Here is a 15,550-nt window from a genome sequence, read left to right as displayed (position 1 = left end):
ACTATCCCTTTAAGTTTGAGCAATAATAATAGTGATGCTTGCCTTAGCACCCCCACTGTATAGAAACATATTTATGACCTTTGAAGGAAGATTAGCAGAAAGTCAGATTTTAATGTATTTAATTCCACATCCTATTAGCTGAATGATATACTCCAGACAGCACTGTAGCAGAGATGAGGAAGATATAGACTATAGACTATAGATAATTGGCTCCATTGCCATGATAGATTAGATAATGCTCAAGAAAAGATCCATTGAGACAACCTCGCCAGATGGCTTTGACTGATCTTCTTCAAAGGCTCTGTCCTTCACACAACACTTATCCACCGCTGCATGGATGTAAAATTCACCGTCTTCGCTTACTTTATGATCTACCATCAGTGCTGAGAAAAGCCTTTTACTGCCTCAAGGGCAAAAATTCTATTCAGGGTTGCCAGTTCTATGTGACAAAACCAGCCCAATGACCAAAAAAACAAAAAAACAAGCCCAGTACCAAAATTCAAAATAGACCACAGATTTTAGAATCCATATTAAGTATTTTCAGATTTCCTTTAATTTGCAGTCATATATTAGAATGTAAGTATCAGCATTAAAGGAATGCTTCAGGTTCAATACAATTTAACAGCATTTGTGGCATAATGTTGATTACCACAAAACAATAATTTCGACTCGTCCCTCGCTTGTTTGTTAAGAAAAGCAAACATCGTAGTTACGTAAAGGTTACAATGGAAGTGAATAAATATTAAAATACACACTGTTTCAATAGTATAGCCACAAGACATAACATTATATGTGTTGAAGGAATATTCTGGGTACAATACAAGTTAAGATCAATCGACAGCATTTGTGGCATAATATTGATCATCACAAATAATTTTTTTGACTTACCCCCGCTTATCTTTAAAAATAGCACAAATCTGGGTTACAGTGAGGCACATACATTTTACCTGGATTATGTCGTCAAGACAATAAAGTTGTAATATTGTATATAACTTCCTGTATATTGTACAGAATTTATACAGATAAAGTTAGTAAGAGATTTTATGACACTAAAATCAAGTGACCGCTTATAATTTTCACGTCTTGTGGATATACTTTTGAAACAATGTGTATTTTAATGCTTATAGACTAGCACGATTTACTTCCATTGTAATTACTTTACTATAACCGTGATTTTTTTTATATATATATCCAAGGGACAAGTCAAATATTTTTTTGTTAATCAACATTTATGCCAGAAATGCTTTCGTTTGAGCTTATTGAACCCGGAACATTCCTTAAAACTTTTGCTAATTTAAAATGGAAAGTAAAAAAAAAAAAAAAAAGTTCTGATGTTTTCTATCATTTGTATTATTTACAAAGTAACAAAATGCAATACATTGCAACAGAGGAAGAGAATAGTTTAGGTGGTTGCTTGTATAGTATAAATGCATACAGTACTGTGCTGCTTTTACTTCATATTTAGCTCTATTACCCATTATGAAGGCCTGTTGACTTGCAGAATATTGGCTGTTGCCATGTTGGTTCGAAAACCCTTCAAAACCCCTTCATTCACATCTAGTTTGTGCGATATGCCACACTCTGAAACCACAGAATAAAACATCAACCCGCTGCATCAGTTTGAAAGTATCACAATTCTGTAGGGAATAATGCAGACTTGGCAACCCTACTCTATTGCAAACTCATCCAGCAATTGAGAATTTGAGTGGAGTGGCATCGAGCACTAACTCACCGCTCCCTTGATTTGCATAATCACTGTTTCAACAATTTTTACATAATCCCTCTGTTTCAGAGATACACTGGATCGTCATTACCAACGATGTCTGGAGAGTTCACCTTGGGTTACTGTGTGTGGTAATTGCATCAAGTTTGTTTCTAACGAACTGCACTACATGCTACATACAGTACATCCATCCATGTGATTCTTCAACGTTTACTAATGCTGACATAAGCAAAGGTCTGAAGGTTGTCTTGCCAGTAAATTGGATTTAGTAACCTTGATATGTCATACCACTGTACCTTGCAACTCACAGCAGGCGGCAACAAATGGTTTAACTTACATGTGATGTATCTTTAAAAGCTGATAACAGTTTGCACAGTATTCCAAGGTAGCACATAATGGACCTCCGGGGCAAATTCACTAAACAGCTGTGACATTTTTGAATGCAGGATTTCAGCGTAAAAACCTACATGTAATGCTATGTTATATTGCACTATGTGTATGTATTAATTAGGTAACTGTTATTCTGTACAGCACAAAATAAGCCTCTTTTCTATGTAAATTAGGCTTGTTTGTGCCTTATTCACAAAGCTATTGCTGCTCGCAGAAAGCTGGCTGTTTACAGAATATTATTTAAAAGATATGTTTGTATGCATTTTCTGGTGATCTTGGCAGCAGTAATGATGGAAATGAACATTATAACCCCCCTCACTCGGAGTATGCACCATATTTAATTTGATGAAAATTTTGCTTTTGAGTACATTGTTGTTGATCGGTCAGCAACAAAACACTGAAAATATGACTTTCTTAAAAACTCAATAAAACATTATAAGTAAACAAAATAAATAATAATAATGTCCCATAGGACCTAAATTGTACAACATATTGAATGGACTGTATGTCTGTTCCTCACAGCCTCAGTTTCAGCCTGATCTCATGAAAATTATGTGACTAGCTAAATTATATTATGTGGTTCATTGCACGTATCGCAGCAGTTCTGAGCTAAAATGTCCACTGATTGGGGCTAAAAGCGAGTTAAATGTTCCCCCAGACAGATGAAGTTTTTAAAGGTGCACTCAGTAACTTTTGTCTTTGTGTCATCTTGGACTTACACTGACACCTAGCGGCTTGGATGCAGCATCATTTAAAATCAATAGTTTTCCGTTTCAGATACCATTGTAGAAATGTATTATGTTTTTTTTTTGGCACCATTCTGAGTAAATTCTAGAGACTGTTGTGTGTGAAAATCCCAGGAGATCAGCAGTTACAGAAATACTCAAACCAGCCCGTCTGGCACCAACAATCATGCCACGGTCCAAATCACTGAGATCACATTTTTTCCTCATTCTGATGGTTGATGTGAACATTAACTGAAGCTCCTGACCCATATCTGAATGATTTTATGCACTGCACTGCTGCCACACGATTGGCTGATTAGATAATCGCAAGGATGGTTGTTGGCGCCAGATGGTTTGGTTTGAGTATTTCTGTAACCGCTGATCTCCTGGGATTTTCACACACAACAGTTTCTAGAATTTACTCCGAATGGTGCCAAAAACAAACAAACAAACAAACAAAAAACATTCAGTGAGGGGCAGTTCTGTGGACAGAAATGCCTTGTTGACAGAGAGTGGTCAGATTGGTTCGAACTGACAAAGTCTACGGTAACTCAGATAACCGCTCTGTACAATTGTGGTGAGAAGAATATAATCTCAGAATGCTATTCTGAGATGCGGGTTGGCGCTGTTTTGGCGGCATGAGTGGGACCTACAGAATATTAGGCAGGTGGTTTTAATGTTGTGGCTGATCGGTGTATAGGAACGTGATTCAACAAGATCAGATTGCTCATTTTGATTTGCCACAAATGAAATATGACATCTACCCTGACTAAGGTCCATGGAAAGGTTGTTTATGAAACTAGGAGAAAAAAACACTTTAAGCAAAAAAATCTATCTAACAGTCCACAATATATTACTGTGAAAATGTGAAGTACCAATCTAAGCAATATATGCACTCAGTATAACAATACGATTTGGAAAAATGATGAAAGAAAGCAGGATGAAAGAATTTCCACCGTGTAGGTTGTTGGAATTGAGGTGAGCTCACAATATCCACTTGTGTATTTACAAAGCCCTTTTATCAGCAATGCAGGGCATCTTCATCTCAAGTGATAAAATCGTTTGCTTGTGTATAGCAGCTCTCTGCAAAACAACAGATACACAGACGATGGAGAAGAGTAAGCTGTCCGACATGGACCAAAAATAGATCTGTATTTCCAAGGCTTTTTATTCACTGATGCTATTTCATTAGGTTGCTTGTGTAGAGCAGATGAGAGTTTGGACAATACTGTTTTCATATCATACTCAAGCTCTTATTACCCCTTTCAAAGATGAAAAGACGGAGTCGTTAAAGGGATATTTCACTCAAAGTTTAAAACGCTGTCATTATTTGCTCACCCCTAATATTGTTCCAAACCCATATGTCTTTCTATCTTAATTGTTAAAAAAAGGAGATGTTAAGCCAAATGTTAGCCTCAGTCACCATTCACTTTGACTGTATGTTAAAAAAAAAAAAGCATGCAGTGTAAGTGAAAGGTGACTGAAGCTTAAATTCTGCATAACATCTTCTTTTGTGTTACACAGAAGGAAGTCATATGGGTTTGAATAAACATGAGAGCTGATAAATGAAGTCAGAATTTTCATTTTGGGGTGAATATCCCTTTAAGAGAGGTATTTTTAACTTCACTCTTCTGAGACCCATTTGAAAAAGTTTGAGCCTTTTCCAAAGTCAAAGACCGTCCCCAAGGAGAATTGCTTGTCCTGTTTCGTTTTGGCTTTAATTGCAGCCTAAGGTTATATGTTATGTATCTATTTCGTCTCGAACAGAAGAATGCCTGAGGGAAACCTGAATTGAGCTTTATAGTTTACTCATTAATCTACAGTGCCAGAAGGTAATCAATTACTGAAGCACTATGGATCTCTTGTAGCCTGAAGAACTATCATTACATTAAGGAATGAAGCTGAAGTTCAAATAAGGGATATCGCTTGTCTCTATACATATACTGATTTACAGAGACTACATGTATGTCAAAATATAAACCAGTTAGCTAGCTAATGCTAGCTGCAATAAATAATTAGTTTCTTTATTGTTCATAAGTAAAAGAACATCTTAAGTTAGGTATTCACCACACTAGCAGTTAGCTAGCTAACGCTATGCAATAAATAATTAGTTTAATCATTGCTTGATAACTTAAAGAACATATAATGTTAGGTACACACAAAACACACTAGCAGTTTTGCTAACAAGTTTACTGAGAGATTCGGATCATTCATTCTTGTTAACTAAATGTTAACTAATGTAACAGCTATTATTTGATAGTATAGTGAAAAAATACACTGACTAACTCAACGTTGCTAAGCCCCAATTAGTCCTGTGATCTCTGTCATTACAAAATCTTGATCTCTACAAAAACCTTGTTAGTGAACAGTTGCACAGTTTTATTATAACCTTATACTTTTTTTTAAAGATCAACTTACTATTTTCCAGGATATTTGGGAAAATAAACAACATAACAAAAAGCCTTTCCAAGATGCATTGTAACCTTTCTATTAGAGAAAATAAAGACCACTTTTGTTGATTAAAAGCAGTAAAATAAATAAATTAAAAAAAAACCTGGCCACCAGTTCTTCCTGACCTCATTTCACACTAAGAGTGAAACCATGTCTCACTTAACTTTACAGCTGCCAATGAGTTCTGACTACATAGTAATGGACTGTAAGCTGTGATAAATAAGCGACTCTGTGTGCGCCAGATGTAATGGACATTGAGTATAACCTGGAGTCGACCCTGACACGCACAGGCAGAGTGCAACACCAACAAGAACTAAAACTTTATGAGTTGCAAAGCAAAACGCAAGCTGCATTGCTGAAGCTAATCTCCTCTGTGAATGTCAACGATGGTAATGACTATATGTGGGGAAAGGGCCAAAGTATCATAGCTTTCACGGATAATATCTATTATACTGTCTCCTGAGAGAAAGCTATAATGGAATCTCAATGTAAATATGCGTTTAAAGACCTAATTGTATTGCCGACCTAATCACCTAATAAAGCCTCAATACTTGACTTGTGATTGTTTCCTAAGTAGCCTACATTTTGTAGTGCTGTGCATCACTACACTTAAAGAGGACAACATCCAGAAAAAAAAAGTAAATGTTTGGTGTAAGTATGTCGTGTACCCCAAATTCATCTTCCTTTTAGTTTGGTTCCAGTTGAAAAATGTTGGCTGAACAAAGTCAAAAGGGCGCAGGATCATTTCCAAAAGCGAATCTCTACTAAGACTAGTGAGAAAAAAAATAAAAGAATGAGAGTGCAAAAAGGAAATATATTTCTGTTAACAGTGTGGTGAAGTGCTGGTAAAACATGAAGGGTTTTCGGAGAAAAAAATTATCCTTTTTTACAAGGTGTGCTAAAATGGTGCAGTTAATGAGATCCGACATATTTTGTATCTTTTTTTTTTTTTTTCTGAAACTGTTATTTTTATTCTTTTTTTCCTATAACAGTTATTAAACAGTTAACATTTTTGGGAATAGTCCACCTAAAAATGAAAATTCTGTCAAGATTCTGACATCAATGATTCCAAACGCGATTGGCTCTCGTGTCTCATAACCGATCGCAATGTGCCAAGTTTGAATGTGCGGAAGCATAATAAGATTAGAGAGGGAAAGGTTTTCATTGAATAATGACTTAAATTTAAGTCTGCTTCTCACATAAAGCTATTGTAGGTCTTCAAAAGACTTGGAATATAGTGCATGAGTTGTTTGAACTGCTAAAATCAACCTAGTCTAATAGAATGAATGTTATTATAACAAAATTTTTGCAAACCGAGTTTTACGTGCTGCTTTCTATGGTTTGCCGCAGTTTCCTGTTGAAATAAACACTAAAAGATCTACAACAACAGAGCGTTTTATTGACTTTCAAACAAATCTCGGGAACTATGGCTGTTTATAACTTTATAAACACCTATTTTCCGCTCTATTACTCACACATTGCTTAGTTATGATATCAAAACACTTTTACTCTAACAAATCATTTGAAAAACAATATATATTAATGCTTGTATTACAGACCCACTTACATTTAAACACTTATTCCAATGTGATTAACTTCTGCTGTAGCTCACCTGATAGAGTGTTGGCCTCGAGCCCAGCCGAGGACGCTCGGAGTGAAAGTAAAGCAAAAGTGGCACTGAAGCGACACGATGCTTCAGTAAATGGGTGTTTCTGCAACTACGGGCATTTTTAAGTCCCAGCAGTGAAATTTTAGATTTATGTTCAAATTTGTCATATGATGCTTGTTAAATATAAACACAGTGTCATTACACACCTTGCCATAAAAAAAAAAAAAAATAAATACTGATTAATGTGATTTAATAAAAAATGATGAAGCATTTATAGGTCCAAACACCATTTTTGTTCATGTCCCACAACTGTGGTCTCAATGTTGAGATACGTAAAATTAGCTAATTCAATTACAATATGACATTATTTAAAATGAAATTGTTTCATATAAATATTACTTTACACCATCTTAAAGTTCTTTCTTTTGTTTACTGATTGTACGACGTCAAAGTTCTTTCTTTTGATTTTTTCATCTAAATGCACCTGTCCCACACTTTTGAGTCCTTACCGCAACACTAAACAAATGTCATAGTAAAATGTTTTTTTCAAAGCCAAACCAATCTAGTTTGTAATGAAACAGAAGTTAGCATGTGAGCACATGGCTGACAGGGTGGGCCACCCACAGGTCAGTCACAAGATCCAGAAAAATAAGGTAAAGATCATCTTTTCTTCTGAAGTATTTATTGTGTGTCCTTACCATATAGCTTAGTAATTGTGTATTTTAAACTACATTTTAAAAATAAATGTATATATTTCTGTTGAATTTATGTATATTAGATGCTAAGAGTCAAAACTAATGTAGCAGACCTTGCTAGCTGCCAATTATCTGCAATATTAGCAAAAATGTCATTTCCACAACACGTCTTTACCGCAGCAGCTTTAGGTGTCGCGGTAAAGACCTTGTGTCACGGTAGAGACAAATTCAAGGATTATACTGTATATTATATTGCAAATATTAAGTCTATTGTAAACTAAATATAAACATGCCACTTTTGCAACCCTAGATGAGACCAAATTGATCTACAGTAAGATCACAGAAATGCAGAGAGGAAATGAGAAAAGACCCAGACAAATATGAAGAGTATCTCTGGAAGGAAAAACAGTGTTACAAAAAAACGAAAGGAAAATGTGCAGATAAAGAGTGTCTCCCAAATGACGAAAAGAGAGAAAAATCTGAAAAGGACAGTGGAGGATAAATAAAAGAAACCAGAGGGCAAAACACAAAATACTGCAGGCCTCAAATCAGTATGTTGCTACAATCACACCACTACTATTCCCAGAAGCCTTACCTGTGAATGAAGCTGGTTATGACTTACTTATTACTCCTCTAGGACCTGCTGGTGTCTCACCTAATGTGGTAGCTGCTCATAAGAGGGGGCGTAAAAAAGAGGCAATCAAAGATGTACAAAGAACTCACAGATGCAAAGTACAAGCTCAAGAAGGCACTGGCCTCAGTCGAAAAATACAGGAAGCATTGTTTCAGGCTTTCAAAGAAACTGTGCCCAACAGACTCACTCCAAACCAAAGCTCGCCACCAGAGTCGCACATACCAACGCCAAATTAAAAGGGTTTTACTGTTCCATAATGTCATTAAGTCAGAGCTAAAAGAGAGTAGCAAGTCATTGGCTTTCCAGGAAACCAAGGCGATACAAACTATTTCTGATGTCAACAAGGTGCTGATTGGTAAATGGTGTGTCGTTCTGTATGACAATGACCCTTATCCAGGCATCATCCAAGATGTTGATACTGAGAGTTGTGCTTTGGTCAAAACAATGCACAGGGTTGGGGCCAATAGGTTTTATTGGCCAGTGTAGGATGATGTGGTCTGGTACACACATGAGAGTGTGGTTGAGCTTGTGCCAGAACCAAAACCATGACATCAAGACACATGATGCTTACTGAATTAGTGTGGAAGGAACTCTGTTCTCGTTTTAATTAGTTATCTGAACATGTACCAAAAGCCTCAAAGTTGCAATGAGATTACTCCTCAGCCTAAAATGAGAAATAGTTGGGATTGGTACACAAATGTAATGTTATGGTGAGATGCTGTTAGTGTTATGGGTTTGTGTTAGTGTAGTAGTATTAATGATCATGCCACATCAACTTTAGGCCATAATATTTTTGAAACATAAAAATCAGTTTGACCCAGTTTTTACTGCGATAACTCTACTATCTTTGACACATGTAATACCGTCTGTTTTTGTCTGTTACTGTTGTTCTCTACAGTAGCCTATTGTTAAGGTTACATTATTAACATGTACCATTAACATTGTGTCATTACCGCAGCAATACTTTATTTTAATTATTATTCAGATTTTTATTTGCAAAAATTATTTTATGATTTACACATTAGAATTGCGCTATCTGTCATAAAAAGCAAATATTTTGTCTTTTGTGTGTATGAAAACAATTGACACCTAAGGTTACTGTCTAAATTTTACATGGCGTAGAGAAAACCATGAAATCCCCTATTTTTAAATTATTTTTTAATATCAGTATTTATAAAGATGCACAAAGCTTGAAAAAATCTATTTAAATGTCTTACATTTTTATAGAAATTAAAAAAGAAAAATGTATAAAATTAATGTTATTTTGATGTAATGAACGTTTTTGTAAGAACAAGAGATGAAAACCATAAAAAATAAACATGTTCCAGATTAAAATCTTAATGACTACATGCAATTTTGTGTACCTTTTTATATGTATTACAGACTCTGATGGTTAAAATTCATAGGCGATGATTTTTTAAATTTGGGAGAGTCAAAAGTGACCGTAGTTACAGAAACACCCAAATGTGCTTTTAATGTTGAATTTGCTTTTAAAACACTATCAGTTAGGTTTAGTCGTTGGTTTAAAATAAGGATGTCTGTTTTGTTCACCTCTCATTTATCTTTTTGAACACTGTTGGTTAGGTTTAGGTTAAAGTTTTAGGTTAGGGACGTATGCTTTACTCATTAAAACATCCATCTAATTTTCACCTAAAAACATTGTATGATTACAACATCATTTCATTCGCACCCCCCACTGGACATTTCACTGGGAAACTGCAGCCAAACATGTAATGCAGCACGTAATTTTGGTTTACAAATACGTTGCCATTGTCACGTTAATTTCATGAGACCAGGCTGGCTAAAGTTGTACTTTTTGGAGCTTGACAGCCCCCGGTTAATAAACAGTATGTGGGATATGTGCTTTGCAACACATTCTCACTCCCAAGGTGTCAAAAGCTGACGCTTGTGTCAATCTACAGACGGCAAAAGCGCCCTCTGGCATCAGTTTTACGACGCATCTGGCAAGTGCAACATTTATTCACAGTGGTTAATATTTAATCTGTTGTTTATCTGTCTATTTAATCTGTCTATACACATCCTGCACTGCTGAAGTGACCCGTTTCATTCCGGGTGTATTCAGAGTCTTACAATCATTTTATGTGAAAAACAGACTAAATGTAAGTTTTTAGTCACCGATTGCGGTTACCCGGTGTCCACGGTAACATCCTGCACAAGTTTCATTCTAACACATTCAAAATTTGCCGCCTCAAGCGTAATGACACGGATTTGACGTCAGAGACTCAGCGATTATGCCATTGACACTCGCATGTCTTGTGACTGATTACAACGACCTCAGTTTGGATGTACATGTATTTTTTGAATGAGACGTGCCGGTAGAATCAGGATCACACAGGATCTGGATGCCTTCACGGAGGGGGAATATTTTTACCGATTAAGACCTTCAGTTTCACTCTGCTACTCACACAATGCCATCATATGGTTTGGAATATTATTATAAAGCATTTTTATAAATAAATGATCGTGACTGTACTTTATCTGCTTGTTACGTCTTTTCTATTGTTGAGAACTGGTTGAGTTCTGGTTGAAAACAATGGGGTTTCTCACCGCGTCAATGAGAGGACGCCAGGGGGCACCTTTGGCGTCATCATGCAGATGCAGACGGCTTCTGCACAAGCATCAAAATTGGATACTTAGGAAGTAAGAATGGGTTGTCCTTTGGCATTCCACAGAACAAACAAAGCCATACTGGTTTGGAACGACATGAGGATGAGTGAATGATGACTAATGAATGATGAATTTTCATTTTGGGTGAACTATTCCTTTAAATAAAGCTCTAACCTCTTATATCATTAAGATGGTATTTCTCAAGTTTTTAATTTTTGATGGAATAATTAACTAGTTCTGAGAATCGGTTCAAACTAGTCTTTTTTAGTAGCACAACCGCACTTGTCTTATCAACAAACATAATATTTTTGTCAAGTTATAGCTAATATGCCTATTTACAGCAACCAAATTATTTAAAAATTAGGCCTAGTATCAAGACATTTTAAAGTAGAAATATGTCTTAATTAAATGATCAAATTATAATTGTTGCCAGTATAAAGCTGTTTACACATTTCCATGCACAGAAATACCACCTAAGCATCCCAATACAACCAATAGCCTAGACAGAGATTTAGGTGTTGATATTGTCTAAAAGTTGTTCACCATTCAAACATTGTCTTCTCTAGAATAACATAATTATGAGCAACAATTATGTGCAAAACACAGCTTAGTCTATTTATATTTATCCAGCATATCCTGCCTCTTCTGCCATTACATTCCCTTGCACTGTATATAACAGATTTGTACTTGTACATACACGTGTGTATATATATATATATTGTCTTATTGTGTATTTCTATATAAATACTTATATTTTCTATTCTCTATTTTTATTTATTTATTTATTTATTATCATCTCTGTCTTGTTGTTGTATTGTTTGTGCACTGGAAGCTTCTGTCACCAAGAAAAATTCCTTGTATGTGTAAGCATACTTGAAATAAAGCTGATTCTGATTCTGATTCTGATTCTCCATCCAAACACTGTGCTGCCTGGAAAAATACTGAATTTATCTGTAGGTCTGTGGAGACTTCGTCTTTTTAAAAACATGTATGTGAATAACAGGTCATGTTGAGCACACAGTGCCCGCGGCTCACTCACCGCTCGCTGTCAGTTCAAGAAATATGATTTATTCATTAGCCTTCTAGAAGCGCGAGCGACAAAAACGTCCAGCTCCTGTACTCCCATGAAATCCATGCTCAGGTTTGTGTTTGAATAAATCATTCATGCATGTCAGTTATTGAGGAATGCATTTCATTCGGATAGCAAAAGCATAAGCATTTTTCAAAACAACAATAAACCACATGCAGAGAGATGGATAAACAACTGTCCTGCATCCTAGTAAGGAAAGGTGCAGCGCGAGATATAGTTTAAGTAAATTGGGAGAACTTTGTAACCACAATAACGAATAAACGAGTGCATAATATATAGAATGTGTAATATAGCCTAGAACTGGTAAAATGATATAAATATATAATAATATAACCATTTATTAAATATGTAGGATAACTACCAGTGTAACTCTAGTTCTAGAATAGAGCAATGATTTTCTTTTCTTTTTAAAGCAATATATATATAGAAATAGAACGTTTGTTTTATGTTGTGCACAATGTTTTCCCATAAAGGGAAACCCTTACCTTTAAATTCCGGGAACCTTTCTTCAACATGACATCAATAATCAGCCTACAATTAGATTGAGAATCGTAGTGTGCCAAAGCGCGTCAGTAAGTTGTCATATTCTTGAAATATATACACAAAACAAAGCAAAAATTAAATATTTAGGTTGCAACTCACTTATATAAAGTTAGGTCCTTGCTTGCTTTTAAACAGGCTCCAGTGACTCTCCAATCTGAGCTCATTTGAAGAGAAGCGCGCGCCGATGTTTTCTTGTCGCGCGCCGATATTTAGTGTCTCCGAGCATATAAACAGACAATATCACGACGACTTGAAGGTCTTTAACGCGTTTCAGTGTATAATCACGTCCTATGACGTCGTGCAAAGCGTGTTGGTTATTCCATCCAGTCCAGTCCCATTCACCCTCTCCAATCGATGGAAAGACTTTTAAACGCAAGCAGCAGCAGGAGCAGCCTGCATCAGATGAAGGTGTGCTGATGGGGATGCTGAAACAAAGCGCGTGATGACAGATGAATTGGTAGGCGAAACACAGAAGCATGAGCGAACGCGTGATTGATACACATGACCCGTCCCCACTTTCTCTTTCCAAATGTGTGCAGCGAGCAAATAACGCGCATTTCATCAAAGCATTTAACATGGAATGCTGCTTAACATCACATACAATTGTTGTTACAATGCAGTTGTGAATAATTATACGACTGACTTTTGTGATGCAACTGTACAATAGGATACGCAGCATAAATGTTTTACATTAGTAGGCTAATTGTTCAGTTAGTTTGCATTATGCATTTAAAGGAATATTCCGGGTTCAATACAAGTTAAACTCAATCGACAGCATTTGTGGTATAATGTTGATTACCACAAAAATTAAGTTCTACTTGTCCCTCCTTTTCTTTAAAAAAAGTAAAAATCTGGGTTACAATGGAAGTGAATGGGGCCAATCTGTAAAGGTTAAAATACTCACTATTTCAAAAGTATAGTCACAAGAAAGAAACAATATAAGTTTTAACATTATTTTAGTGTCATAAAATCATTTACTAACCTGTTCTGTGTAAAGTTACAGGCAATTTTACAACTTCGTTGCCATGATGATGTAATGCCAACAAACCCTAAAACAACGCTAAATATGATGATTTAAACAACCTTATAGCTCAATTAATACAAAAGTTTTAACAGAAGAATTAATGTCATTGCTTTTATAAATTATAAGCTTCACATTTCTGTTTTATAAAACATTCCTATAAAATTGGCCCCATTCACTTCCATTGTAAGTGGCTCACTGTAACCTTGATTTTTGCTTTTTATAAAGATAAGGAGGGACAAGACGAAATTAATTTTTGTGGCATGCCACAAATGCTGTCGATTGAGCTGAACTTTTACTGTTTAATAACAGAAAGTACAGACTTATCATTGCAAAGGTGTTTGGAACTATTGCTTCATATAGCTTCAATAGGTGCCATTATTGTTCAAGGTTTTTGAATATATAGTTACACTACCGGTCAAAAGTTTTGAAACATATACTCATTCTTTATTATAATTTGTTTTTCACATTTTAGAATAATAGTAAAGTCATTAAAACTATGGAATAACATAAATGGAACTATGGGAATTATGTTGTGACTAAACAAAATCCAAAATAAATCAAAACTATGTTATATTTTAGCATCTTCAAAGTAGTCACCCTTTGCCTAGAATTTGCAGACATGTACTCTTGACATTTTCTCAACCAACTTCTTGAGGTATCACCCTGGGATGCTTTTTAAACAGTATTGAAGGAGTTCCCATCTATGTTGGGCACTTATTGGCTGCTTTTCTTTATTATTTGGTCCAAGTCATCCATTTCAAAAACTTTATTTATTTTTTTTAATTAAATTTTTAGATTTATGATGAAATAAATTAATATGGTGGCACAATTATATTTTTGTCTACAAATATAATTTCAAACATTTAATCATACGTCTTCAGATCAAAAGATTTTTAAGATCATGGGAAACATTTCGGTCAAGGGTTTCAAAACTTTTGTCCGGTAGTGTGTATTATTTGGTAAAATGCAGCTTTAGCTAAATAAATAAATATGCCATGAACAATTTTAGGCCATTTTCAATCTGCCAGGTTGTACTGTTTCTGGAGCTTGCACCTATCCTAACCATCTCACTTGCAAACATAAAAGGCAAGCTCTGCCCCTGCAGGAACCTTGCTAAAGGGCACAATGGTGACAGAACTGGATTTTGACCTCAGAAACCCTTCAATTGCTGTATCCTCCATCCTTGGAATAGAACTTGCAGCCATTGCATTAGCAGGTTGAATGTTTAATTGCAAGGCAACCACTATCTCGCCAACTAACACTAGAAAACCATTTAAAATTCTCTCCTTTATACATGTTCAACCTCTCATTGTGATATTTAAATAAATGTGTGTGCTTATACTTGAGATATCATTAACATTTCATTAGGTATTTGTGTAACCTTAACAGAAAGATGTTCCTTTGTTCTACTTTCCCTTAGAAAAATGGACAGTGGCAGTACCATTATTGTATCAGCTAATTCCATGGAAATAAATGATTATCATATTCATAAGTAGTCATTTAGCAAATGCTTTTATCTGGGTGACTTCCAGCACACAGGGAGCAACCTGCAGTAAAATGCTTTGCTCATGGACATGGGACCATGGTCATATACCATGGAATTAGTATGGTACTCCAAGGTACTTTAAAGAATATATACACTCTTCTTAGGACCATAGTGTTCCTAATAAAGTGCTAAGTGAGTGTGAGTGTGTGTGTGTGTGTGTATATATATATATATATATATATACAGTGGTGTGAAAAAGTGTTTGCCCCCTTCCTGATTTCTTATTTTTTTGCATGTTTGTCACACTTAAATGTTTCAGATCATCAAACAAGTTTAAATATTAGTCAAAGATAACACAAGTAAACACAAAATGCAGTTTTTAAATGAAGGTTGTTATTATTATTAAGGGAAAACAAAATCCAAACCTACATGGCCCTGTGTGAAAAAGTGATTGCCCCCTAAACCTAATAACTGGTTGGGCCACCCTTAGCAGCAACAACTGCAATCAAGCGTTTGCGATAACTTGCAATGAGTCTTTTACAGCGCTGTGGA

General features: G+C 35.5%; 1 protein-coding gene across 1 annotated transcript in view; it reads right to left on the bottom strand.

The window, feature by feature from the left end:
• LOC127454202 (G protein-activated inward rectifier potassium channel 4-like) overlaps positions 1–12,890 on the bottom strand; it is a 34,315-nt gene extending 21,425 nt beyond the window's left edge. The window contains exon 1 of the mRNA XM_051721245.1: positions 12,588–12,890. The gene's annotated coding sequence lies outside the window, so the exon portion shown is untranslated. The remainder of the gene's footprint in view (positions 1–12,587) is intronic.
• Positions 12,891–15,550: the final 2,660 nt, after the last annotated feature.

The sequence above is a fragment of the Myxocyprinus asiaticus genome, chromosome 16 (genome assembly GCF_019703515.2).
Source record: "Myxocyprinus asiaticus isolate MX2 ecotype Aquarium Trade chromosome 16, UBuf_Myxa_2, whole genome shotgun sequence".
Lineage (NCBI taxonomy): Eukaryota > Metazoa > Chordata > Actinopteri > Cypriniformes > Catostomidae > Myxocyprinus > Myxocyprinus asiaticus.
Note: the sequence above shows the minus strand (reverse complement) of the source record. Positions and strands in the feature narration are given on the sequence as shown.